The sequence below is a fragment of the Cygnus atratus genome, chromosome 1 (genome assembly GCF_013377495.2).
Source record: "Cygnus atratus isolate AKBS03 ecotype Queensland, Australia chromosome 1, CAtr_DNAZoo_HiC_assembly, whole genome shotgun sequence".
Lineage (NCBI taxonomy): Eukaryota > Metazoa > Chordata > Aves > Anseriformes > Anatidae > Cygnus > Cygnus atratus.
In genome coordinates this window covers 132,745,930-132,759,198 of record NC_066362.1, presented here as the reverse complement: position 1 = coordinate 132,759,198, position 13,269 = coordinate 132,745,930, and positions in this window count along the sequence as shown.

Sequence of the window (13,269 nt, the reverse complement as noted above, 5' to 3'; positions counted from 1 at the left end):
CACAAACCTTCAGTTTATGTTTCCTGTCTTTGCTATTGTATCCTGTACACATGGCAGTCTGGCTTCATTCATAGTGGCTGAGACTTAAAGAAGAAAATGGAGAAAGCTATAGTTCTTCAGTATACAATTGCTGAACTGACTTCCTCTCTTCCCAGCAGGTTCAGTGCTTCTGTAGAGGTCCAGCTGGGAACATGGCAAATGGAAATTGCAGAGTGCAATCAATCTCTGAGCAGTTAGCCTCCTAACTCTGTCAGCACTGGCTCACATCTGAGGTATAGCTCTGGAGCCTGGGTTCAGCTGAAGCTTGTAGTGGGTTGTAATGCATGGTTGCCATTTGGTGTGGGTGAATAGAGCTCTTTGGTGTCAGGGTGGTCAAAAGACATGCAGTCTAGGATAAAAATAAAAGGAGCTATTTCTCAAGTGTCTGCAGTCTGATAGCAGGAATATACTTGCTCACACTTGAGACAATGAGGTGTTAATACATATACTATAAAATGCAGATCAGGACCCTTGAGCAGTAATCGGTCTCTTTCTTTCACCCTTTCACCCTCTGCTTTGGCAGCTAGTCCGTGTGTGTCGTGTCCGTGTTCTTCCTCCCCTCCCCCGCCCCCAATTTTTAACAGGTCAAAAGGAAGTTTGAGTCAATTCCTAAACTAAACAAAGGGGTAGCTGTGCCTTCGTTATTTGAAGATTTGAAGATAAGTCTGGATGCTGATCTGGATGCTGGCCATAAGAAGCATGGTCCAAAAGAAGAGCTAGACTTATACTGGAGCAAGGAACCTTAAGGATTTCAAACAAATTTTACTGTGCAACTTAATAAACATTTGACATACTTAGCTCTTTACCTTATAGACTCCTCTATTATCTTCAAACAGTCACTATAGTAAGTTATTGTTCTGATTTTTTTTCCTCCACTTTCTAAAGCTCAGTGTTCATGTCTTTTCAGGGTGTGTTTCTGCTTGTGCTTGATTGCTTGATTGCTTTTTTGATTGTGCTCGATTGCTTTTTTTTTTTCTTTTTGTACAGACAAGTCTGTAGTTTTATGTATGTTGTTTGAAGAAATAATGATTTTTACATGGAAAAGTTAAACATAGTTCTTCTAAAAATGTTTTGAAACTACCCAGACACATAAAAAGAAGTATTATTACAATATATAAATACCTAAAATACATCCAATAATTATAAAAAAATGTACAAAATTCACTGATATGATTTCAGGTTTTAACATGTATACATAATCAATACACACATACATATGTGGGAATAGAAATGTTGTTTTTGCAGTGTTACATTGTTTAGAAGGAAGGAATGTGGTATTGAGATATGCTTACAGTGAAAGAAAGCTCAGCAGGTGACCTCATAAATGCAGACAACCAGACTCCTTAGAGCAATCAGGTGAAAATCACTATGTTAAGTCAAGCCAGATGAGGGGAGAAAGCATTACCACCTCAAAAACAGGCCGGCAACTGAAGGCCAGGCATTGTCTGTGAAGCATCAGATAGATTGTGAACCTGGATTACCCACTCCAGTGGGGAAACAGGGGAGGGTCCTGTCATCAAAAAGTATATAAACTGTGTTTTGGAACTAGTAGGTGCGCTCTCCTGCTTGTGGGGCGCCTGCCATTGCAATCGCGAATAAATTACTACTTCACTGAGATCCTCGCCTGAGCCTAAGTTATTGGCTACGGAGTGTTTCTCACAATTTGGGGGCTCGTCCGGGAGCCAGTCACCTACTGGGGAGCCCCACCGCCGCAGCAGCAGGAAGGCATGCCCCGCTGATTTCAGCGGTCCTGTGCATCGACGGTGGCGGCTCTGCGGAGAGCTGATAGAGGGCCCGAGACTGATTAAAGAGGCAGGATCCGTGAAGTATTGGGGAAAGGAAGAAGGTAGGCACTCCGGGTTTTAAGAATTGATCCGGTAACTCTGTGCACAGACCAAGGTAAGAAATGTTAAGTATTGCCTTGGGGGTCGGGTGAGACTCTGTGTGATGTGTGATTGAGACGTACTTTTGTAAGAAGCGAGTGTGGAGTCCTGATCTGCGGTTCCGTAACTCCGCGAGGGGTGCGGCCGGAGACGGACGAAGCGTGAGATAAGGGAGAGAAAGGAAGAGTCTCGGGAAATTTGGTGTACGGTAAGCCCTTGCACAGGGAAGTGCTTGGCAGTACACCATGGAAATTTGGTGTACAGTAATCCTTGCACGGGGAAGTGCTCGGAAGTACACCAGGGAATCTGGTAAACTCATAGGTGTGCGGTAGCCCTTGCATGGGGAAGTGCTTGGCAGTACACCCCCATTTTCCAGAATAGGAAAAATGGGAAATATGAGTTCCAGGGGACAGGGAGATATCCCTGGGGGAGTGCCTACCAAAAGTTCTTCCTGAAGAATTATAAGAAATTGGAAAAATAATCTCAAAATTAGAGGAGATGATAAAAGAAAAAAAAATGGTTAAATATTTTGTATTAGTCTGGACAAAAGAACCAATTAAGGAAACAGCAGTATTTTGGCCAAAATACGGGCCTGATGAAAATTCAGGCTTTAAATTTATGTGTAAACAATAAGATTCCTTTTTTTTTCGGAGGAGGAGCCAAGTTATCCTCCCTATAATCCTAATATTGCACCAGTGGCAGCAGCAGTTGCTCCAGGAAGGGAGACAGGGACTGCAATTAACACTGTCCCTAGAGAAGAGCGTACTCTAGGCTCTGGCAAATATTGGAACAAGGTAGAAGAGGTACTGAGAATTTTGCCTTCCCTGATACTAACAGTGCTAACACTAACTGTGTATCCTCTTAAGTGAACTTCCCCCCCTCCTTACCAGCAGAGAGGTTAGGAGTTTTAAGGAGATGAAGTCTTTAATTGAGGACCCCAGCAGGCTAGCTGAACTATTAGACCAGTTCCTAGGACTTAACTTATACTCTTTGGGGGGGGGGGGAATTATGTATATAAGTATTTTGTTTACAGGGAAAGAAATGGGAATGATCAGGAGGAGAGCTGCTATGCAAAAATGGGAAAGAGCTCATCCTCCAGGACCAGGGGTAATACCGGCAGGGCAGAAATACCCGCTTGCCGATCCTGGCTGGAATAATAATAGTGTGCAACACAGAAATCATATGAGAGTCTTGGGGTCAGAATGAGAAAGTACTTGGGGATGAATCCTGAGGACCTGGTATCCCAAGGGCTCTTGAAAGTTCATTTTGTGATTAAAGCCTGGCAAGATACACAGAAAATGCTCCAGAAGGTGGGGGGATGTAGTGAACAGTCACTGGGGGGCCCTCCTGCAGGAGGCCCTGAAGGTGTGTGTCAGGAAGGGAGATGAGAAGGAAAAGCAGAGAGTGAAACTAATGGTATTGACAGTGTAGCAGGTAGTCAGGCAGAGGGTTGGAGAAAGAGGAAGAAAATCTTCAGGGGGAGTCAGGGCCAGGATGGAAAGGAGAGGAAGAGAGATGAAGGAATGGCGGGCAAGGAAAGCTACCTGTGTTGCGGGCTGAATCTTACAGGGACAGGCTTTGATGGGATGTTTTAAGTGTGGCCAGGCTGGCCACTTCAGGTAGGAATATCCGGAGTGGAAGAAGGAGGAGAGAAGGAAAATGGGATGAAATATGTTATACTGATATGTTGTTTCAGCATCCTGGAGGGAGAAAGGTATGGAATTAAGTTGGCCAATGACTGAGACTTTGGTGAAAGTACAGGCTGGAGAAAGGTAAAAAGAAGTGTTAAAAAGGGTTATTGAAGGTGTTAAAGGTGTGGTATGTAATGTTTGACAGAGCTGTTTTTTGAATGAGTTGGGAAAGTTGAATGAGCAGGGAAAGAGGATGTAGGCATTATCTAAGTAACGGTCTAGACGTTTTGGTATATTTGCTGTGGTGTTTGGTCAGTTTCCCAAGTATCGAGAAGGGGGGGGGACAGGGGGGCGGCCTGCTCCACCAGGGGCCTCTCCACAGGCCGCAGGGGGCTTCGGCTCCAGCGCCTGGAGCGCCTCCACCCCCTCCTTCTGTGCTGACTTTGGTGTCTGCGGGGAGGTTTCTCACTCCTCGCTCTCCCAGCTGCTGTTGAGCAGCAGGTTTTTGTTTGTTTGTTTGTCTTCGTGGATGTGCTCTCACAGAGGCACGGACTGTGCCACTCGTGGCTTGGCTCTGGGCAGCGGTGGGCCCCTTTGGGCCCGGATGAAATTGTCCCTTGTCTGCCACGGGGTGGTTTCTGGATTCTCCTCGTGGGGGCTGCCACTGCAGCCCCCTCCCGAACCTTGCCATCAAACCCAATACACTGGGGCAGCTAGGTCATTACTGGCCTATAAAGTATCAGGGATTAAATTAACTAATGAAACCCTAAAAAGTGATGGGGTAGAAGGGGCTGGGATAACAGTGCCACCTTTGGGGGATACCAAGCTGAGACTAGAGGATAAAATGATCACTGGGCGATTATTCTATGTACCCAAGGCAGGCAAATAAAAAGGTCATTCGTAACTCACCTAGAGGGGGATGGGAGCCAGGGATTCGACCTTTCCAAAGTATACAGGTGGACTTTACTGTGTTACCTAAAGCAGGGAGACTTAAGTACTTGTTTGTCCTAATTGACCATGTGGCTGGATGGGTGTAAGCTTTCCCCTCCGTATCTGCCACTGCAAACACAGTGGCTAAGGTATCACTGGAGCAAATAGTTCCTAGATATGGGATAGCTGAAAACATTGATTCAGATCAAGGAAGTCATTTCACTTCACAAGTACTGCAAGGGTTAATGCAGGCCTTAGAGATTGAGTGGGATTTTTACACCCCCTGGCACCCCTCCTCTTCTGGGAAGGTAAAGTGAATGAATCAGACATTAAAGAAGCAATTAACTAAATTAGTGTTAGAAACCCAACTTCCTTGGGTAAAATGCTTACCTTTAGCACTCCTACAGGTTCAAACAGCACCAAGAAACGATATAGGAATTTCACCGTATGAGATGCTGTTCGGATTACCCTATCTGGGCAGAAGGGATGAGATACCACAATTCAAAACAAGAGAGTTTTCTTAAGAACTGTATTCTGGGGTTGTCCTCTTCTTTGTCATCTCTCAGGACCCATGGGAAATTGGGTCCTGATTCAGACCTGGAAAGGATCAACTCCGGCCTGAATGGGAAGGACACTTCCAAGTACTACTAACCACTGAAACAGCCACAGGAACTGCGGAAAAAGGTTGGACTCACTATACTTGAGTGAAGGCATCTGTCGACCCTAGTACCTGGGAAGCTGTTCCTACAGAAGACTTGTTGGAAGCTGAAATCGAAGAGAAAAATCTCATAGTGGACTCTGAGCAGGATAAAAGCTTACAATTGTAAACTAACCTTTATTTTCACAGGTAACTAATGAGTGTGACTTGTGATTGAGAGAAAGGACAGACCTATAGTGAATTGAAGTGCTCCCAAGGGGGGTTTGTTATAGTAGTAGTGTACATCTTATTCTTTGTATTGATAATTATTTGGAAACCTAAGGTTTAAAAATAATGACAGGGAAAAATCAATTATTAATTTTGTCTTTAGTGATTGTAGGCCTCAGAGAAAGCCTTGGTCAATTAGCAACTTGGAAAAGGCATGACCAGATAATAGTAAGATGGGATACCCTGTCAAAATATGGGTGAATGTGACAGAGAGTTATGAACCACAATCCATCACGTTTGATGCTTGTGAAGTGTTAACTTGTGGAGATTTAAATGCTCAACGACAATTGAGCAAAGAGCACAAATATCTCTGTCCTGAACCTAAGACTAGCAGTATGTTTGAAGGACCCCCTTGCCCAGCATGGACTGATGTATGGTGGACGACCAATCATAAAGGGTGGTCACATACACCCACCTCAAGTGTTTACTTCATGAGGTTAAAGAAACAAATTAACATATTTAAAGGAACTGTTCAGCCCAATTGTCAGCATCTACAATGTAATCCAATAACTATAACAATTAGTCAGACTGATTACCTCACAAACCATACTTATGGTCCCGGAGCAGATGTAACTGGGCGAGACCCAACAGCCAGATTGAGAACAGCTGTAAGGGAACGATACTCTCTTGCCGTCAGAGAAAGAGAGAAACTCAAGGAGAAAACAGGAGAGAAAACAGGAGAACCTCTTCGAAATGCGGCAGTTGTCACAGTTAAAGAAATAAAAGATCTTAGGCAAACATTTGAGATTGAAACAGGGTATGGGGATGTGAATGCCTGGATAGAATGGGTCAAATATACTGTCCAGAGTCTCAACCATAGCAACTGCTATGCTTGTGCCTCGGAACGACCGATTGCCCAGATAGTGCCCTTCCCATTGGGGTGGACCGAGGACTCCCGAGGGATGCGATGTATGATTGCATTGTACCAAGAAAAGACTGCCTGGGGAAATGAGGCTTGTAAGTCTCTCTCTTTGCTGTTCCCTTCCTTGCGTGATAGCAATATCAGGGTTCCCTCTGCATTCTCTACAGCTATAGGTAACCATACAGCTTGCCTCTCATGGCAGGGTGTGAGTGCTGCCCGGCATCTGGGAGAATTTGCCTTGTGTGCGAGGACCTTGAATGCTACCAAGGACTTGATTGGAAACTGCTCAAGACTTGAGATCCCCAGGGCAGATCTCTGGTGGTACTGTGGAGGGAAGATCTTACAGTCCACCCTACCATCTAACTGGGGAGGCACTTGTGCACTTGTTCAATTAGCTATACCCTTCACCCTGGCATTTGAAAGAGAAACATCACAAATACCCAGAAGAAGTAAAAGAAGCTTAGGAGTATCATTTGATGGTGGAGCGTACATAGATTCTATTGGGGTGCCTAGAGGAGTTCCCGATGAACAGGAAGCCAGGAATCAAATTGCTGCAGGGTTTGAGTCACTGTTCCGGTGGGTAACAATCAATAAGAATGTGGATTGGAATAATTATATCTATTATAATGAGCAGAGATTCATAAATTATACAAGGGATGCGATAAGAGGAATCGCTGAACAACTAGATGCCACCAGCAAAATGGCTTGGGAAAACAGAATAGCATTAGATATGATTCTTGCAGAGAAAGGCGGTGTGTGCGTGATGCTGGGCAATCGTTGTTGTACTTTTATCCCTAACAATACTGCCCCAGATGGCACAGTAACTAGAGCATTGCAAGGGCTTACCACCCTTGCCAATGAATTGGCAGAAAACTCAGGAGCAGACACTTCCATCACAGGATGGTTGGAATCTTGGTTTGGTAAATGGAAAGGGATGGTAGTGTCCATATTTACATCCTTAATTGTAGTAGCAGGAGTTTTGACAGCCATTGGTTGTTGCATTATCCCCTGTGTAAGGGGACTTGTCCAGCGGTTAATTGAAACTGCACTTTTGAAACAAATGACCGTGGATCCACCACCCTACTCAGATAAGATGATGATATTAGAGGAAATGGAAAGCAAAGAAAGTGAAGAAGAGGAAGACATCTACCAAATTACACCTTAGAGAAAATTTTTGCAAAAATCAACAAATTATAAAAAGAGAAAAGGGGGGAATTGTGGGAATAGAAATGTTGTTTTTGCAGTGTTACATTGTTTAGAAGGAAGGAATGTGGTATTGAGATATGCTTACAGTGAAAGAAAGCTCAGCAGGTGACCTCATAAATGCAGACAACCAGACTCCTTAGAGCAATCAGGTGAAAATCACTATGTTAAGTCAAGCCAGATGAGGGGAGAAAGCATTACCACCTCAAAAACAGGCCGGCAACTGAAGGCCAGGCATTGTCTGTGAAGCATCAGATAGATTGTGAACCTGGATTACCCACTCCAGTGGGGAAACAGGGGAGGGTCCTGTCATCAAAAAGTATATAAACTGTGTTTTGGAACTAGTAGGTGCGCTCTCCTGCTTGTGGGGCGCCTGCCATTGCAATCGCGAATAAATTACTACTTCACTGAGATCCTCGCCTGAGCCTAAGTTATTGGCTACGGAGTGTTTCTCACACATATGTCTAACTCTATCTACAGATATAGAATAGAACGTAATTGACATGTACTTTACAGGTAATAATATAATAAATGCCATGTGTTATATGTACATACAGTACACATTTTTATTTACACTATTTATTTATTTATTTACACTATTTTATTTGTCACTAACACCTGTGTGATGCTATAATAGTCTCTAATGCTATAAATATTCAAGGTTAAACTGGAGTATAAGGAACAGTTATTAAAACATTATTAAAAGTACTAGCTTTTGTCATGTTTTTCATATGTTTGAGTTCAACTTTCTAAAAAATGTTCTTTATTCATTCTATAATGATTATACATGAAACAAAATTACATGGTTATCAGTCACATTGTATTTCAAACGTAAATGATTCCACGATTCTATGATTCTGTATTAATTCTGCAAAATTTGTTACAGATCTCAGGTAATTTCTTCCAGAATTTGCAGTAGGCTGTTTCGAAAGTCTGTGATATTTTAACTCCCCATTTTGCCACATTCCCAGCATTGAAATAATTACAAATAATACCTTAGAAAAAGATCATTGGATTTCAAGATTTCACTCAACAAGATTTCTGAACACAAGAGTAAAAACTACATTTTAAAAGATATGAAAATTCTTGAATATGAAGCTGATAACTAAAACTTTAAGCTAAAATTATGGTTCACAGTGAAGATATGAAATTTCAAGAAGGGAACTTCTCTTCAAGAGAGGTTCAGAAACTCTAAATTTCTTCTGGAGTCAGTTGCTGTTGAAAATAATGCAATAAAAGTTTGTGTTTTTTTTTTCCTTATGCTAATTAGCTACAATGATCTTCAATATTCATTTTTTTTTCCCTCCATAGACACTGAGGTCCTTATGATAATAATATTAGTTGAGATATTTCTCAGCTGTATTTTAGATTAGACCACTAAATTAGTATATTTTTTAATAGTTTGAAACAAAAATGTATGAGACATCCAGCTTGTTAACTGAGCTAAACATCTTTCATTCATTACAGACTAGTTTCTAGAAATTTATTTGTAATGTAGGTATTTGCATATATACTAATAGAAATATTTAATTTTCCTTTATAAGCTCTTCTGAGCTGTGTTCTGTTTCTCTCTAGAGCTTCCTAAGATATTTTTTTCACCAGCCCAGCAGAGAAGGGAAGCAACGAAGTCTGTAAAACATTGGTCAATCAATCAGTTGGGTTTATATTGTTAAAGTGTCAATCATTAATCCAGCAGTTTAGGCATGGCAGGTTATTCTTTTGAATGGTAAATATTGTTAGCGAGTTAACCAAGAAATGATTAGATTATTTATTTTTACTCATTTGCTTTAGGTCTCCCATGTGTAGTTTCATAATCCCTTGGGTGTGAGAGTAATTTAAACCAAATTGTGGCATACTTAGTTCATTTATAGGGCTAATACTTTTCACTTCTGTGTCTGTACTTTTTTAAGAAATTACTGTTCTGTGAAATTCAAATTCAAAAACCAACCAAGTTTAAAAAAAATTTTGAAATTATTACCTGCAATATGTTATAACCTAAGTACATAAAGGAAACTCTATGTTTTCATGTACATTTTAAAGGAAATAATTTATTTTCTAAAGCCAAATTTTACTCTCATCCAACCTGTAAATATGTTATGGAAACACAGGTAAATATAATGGTAACATTATGGTATGCATGTATGATGACATATATAAATATCAGAATATTTTTATTTAGATTTTTTTCTCTCAAATATATATAAAATGAGAAATATGTAAATAGGTCTAAAGGTATGTAGGTAGACATGAGATATGAAGATGCTATTGCTAAGTTTTATGGAAAAGCATTATAAAATTCCTACTTTTTACATATTTATTGTCTTTAATTTGAAAATGAATTTATATGACTACTGACATTTTTGGTCTTCTCAGTTGCTGTTGGCTTGTTTCTAGAAAATACTCATTTAGAGGTAAGTACTTCCCTGAATATCTATGTTTTCATGAACCTGTAAGTACCAGCAGCACTACTTAGACATGTAGTTACATGTTAATTAGTGCATGCATATACATATGTGTGCATTAATATTATGCACTAATAGCGTATTATATATGTATTACATATACCTATCCATGCTATATGTATATTTATCATATATATATGAATGTGTTTGTATATACTAGATATAGATTATGTGTGTGTTTATGAAGCTATATAGAAGTAAGTATATAGAGAAAAATAAATAGCTGGATGCTTAACTTCCCTTATAATTAATTGCATAAAACAATGTATAGGACTGTTAAATGGCAAAATTGTCTTGCTGAAACGCAGTCTCACTCGTAAGTCAACTTTCAGTGTTAACTTTTGCATGATACTTCCTGAAGGACTAGGTGTTTTCTTTCATTGTAGATAAACAAAGGGAAGTGTCAGAATGAGAGCTAATATTGTTGATAGTTCTCAGCAGTTACAGAAGAAGCCAATACTTTGCTGCTTTGTTACTTAACTGCTTATCTCTATTCAAAGTGAGAGAAAGTACTGAACAGTATAAAATGGCTTTAGAAGGCCTTTATTCTAGTGTAGAAGATCCCTTTCTGTGTATAAGTGGAAGAAAACCATGTGCATGTACTGCTGTCTGCAGTCCCTCTTCCAAGACAGGGAGCTAAAGGCTGTGCTTCTGTCTGTGGGCCACCACATGGAGCTCAGCAGAAATTTTAGGGCTTGTGGGAGTTTCTGCAGAGACTGTGCAAGCTGCTTTGCTCCACAGGAGACCTTGGGCACTGTGAGACACTGTTGTGGGACACAGGAACAGGGATAAACATGCTTTCCAGGTTTCTGTGCATTCACCCTGACATGTGCTCTAAATTTTCTTCTGAGCATCTGTCCTGGTTTTAGCTAGGATAGAGTTAATTTAGTACTCTAGAACCTAGTAGCTGGTATGGTGATGTGTTTTGGATTTAGGACGAGAATAATGTTGATAACACATTGACGTTTTAGTTGTTGCAGAGCAGTGCTTACACTAAGCCAAGGACTTTTCAGCTTCTCACACTGTCCTGCCAGCGGGCAGGCTGAGGGTGCAGCAGGAGCTGGTGGGGGACAGATGCAGGACAGCTGACCCCAACTGGCCAAAGGGGTATTCCATACCGTATGGCATCATGCTGAGCAATTAATATGTAGGGACTGGCCGGGGTGAGTGGGGGTGACCTCTGTTTGGGGATAGGCTGGGCATTGGTCAATGGGTGGTGAGCAGTTGCATTGTGCATTATTTGTTTTGTACACATTATTAGTAATACTATTATCTGTCCTAATAAACTGTCTTTATCTCAACCCAAAAGCTTTTACTTCTACTCTTTTTTTTTTTTTTTCCCCAATTATCTCTGCCATCTTACTATGGGGGAGAGCGTGAGTGAACGGCTGTATGGTGCTTAGCTGCTGGCCAGGTTAAACCACAACAGCATCTTATAGACTTAGGTTAGGATCTGTCAAGGTAAAACAGATATGTAAAGGGGACATTTTTACTTTTAGAAGACTTCTGTTAATTCACCCATTGTGTTTAAGAATCCAGTTTGTTAGCACTTTGAAACACAGAAGCATCTTCTTAGATGGCTTTTATGATTTTCTTGCTTTTTCAATGACTTCTTAAAGCAAACAGCAGAGACACCTTTATTTCAGCCAGAATTTTTAAGGGTCTGAAGTTCGGTCTGTCACTGACGCACTAACAAGAAAGCCAGTCATGAATAAAGTCTTTTTTTTTTTTTTTTTTTTTTTTTCAGTGGTGGTGTTTTGTTGTGGTTTTTTGTTTGTTTTGCTTTTTGTATCCTCAGCTAGGAAATTTTAAACTCAGACGATAGTCTCAATCTTTTCACTGTTACAGTCTAACAAGTTTGCTAGTCTAAGTAATAAACTAAACGGACTGAAACATAGTCTCTGGCAGCAAAGCCAGCTGGCATGAAATGGTCTGTGTCCATACAATTAAGCTCTGTTAGTCTCCAAAACAGAATGGTGGCAGCCAAAATAATTATGGGGAATGGCTCCTTGCATGCATTCATTCCTTAATCTCCAAATTGATTCGGAGGGTAATATTTACTTAATTTAAGAGCCTGACAGGACTCTTCTATCAATAGAAGATCAAGTCAGAGGACTCAAATCTGAGCTCTTGTATTGGTCAGTTTGTTAGTACAAACAGAGCTGTAGTACTGCAAATATGGAATGTTTAATATTGTCTTTAAAAATTGCTTAAAAAAAAAAAAAAAGAGTTCTACAAAAATACAATTTGAGTTAGTAAAAAATGGGGGTTGATGATGGAATTGGAAGGCAGGAAGCTGCTCGGCTGTTTTTTGGGGGGGATAAGCTGTGTGTGTTTCAACATTTCTCTCTGATTAAAAAAGCATTATATTTTTTTCTCTCTGAGGGCTGAATGGCCCTTTTACTTGAAAAAAAATGGACTGTCAGTATGTAGCAGACATTTTTAGCCAAACATTATAAAACCTGTGCAAATGCTAAGCATGATTATTTCTGAATAATCCATATTCTGATCCCATTTTGCAGTTGCTTGGTTCTTTCATAATCTTCCACTCCATTTTAGGAAACTATCTGAAAAATGGTATAAAAAGCAACACTACAGAACCTTATTTCCCAGAAGAAAGCTGCATGGATTTTAACTTAATTAAATCAACTGTATAATTGCTTGCAAAATATGGATTTATTCCAAAAGTATGAATTTCAGAGAAAAGGTTCCCGTCAAAGAAATCAGTTGTCAGACTAAGCTTTTAAATTTTTATTTTTTATACTCAGAATATTAGTCATTTGAATATTGTTCAAGCCCTGACTGATCTGTTAAAAAGAAGGCCTCTTGCTATCCTTTATGAAATGCATTTTGTGTCTAGGAAGTAAGGTTAGATTTCTGTAAGTGTTTCTAATGAATCAAAGCTGCTAATAACTGCACTTTGTTTTTATTTCAACTTCAAGAATGAAGATAGAATACAGATGAGTCACAATCTCTCCACAGTGTGTTTGACACAGTTCAGCCTGCAGTGGTGAGGTTTATCTTCACTCGTGTAGAGGAGACACAAATTGCCTTGACACTTCTGATGGCTGCAGTGTGTGGAGCGCAGAGGGAAGAATTTCCTGGGCAGCATTTGGCTGAGGCAGATTCACACATAGCCTGCCAGAAGGTCACACCAGCTATTACTACCACTCCTGTCCAAAATCCTCTTTCTCCTTGCTGGAGTGCACAACTGCTTTAGAGGAGGACTCCAGCTATTTGCAAATTAAAAATAAATGATTTCTTATTTTTGTTTCCCCTGTTATTTTTTGGTTGTTGTTGTTGTTTCTTTTTTTCTTTTTTTCTTTTTTTTTTT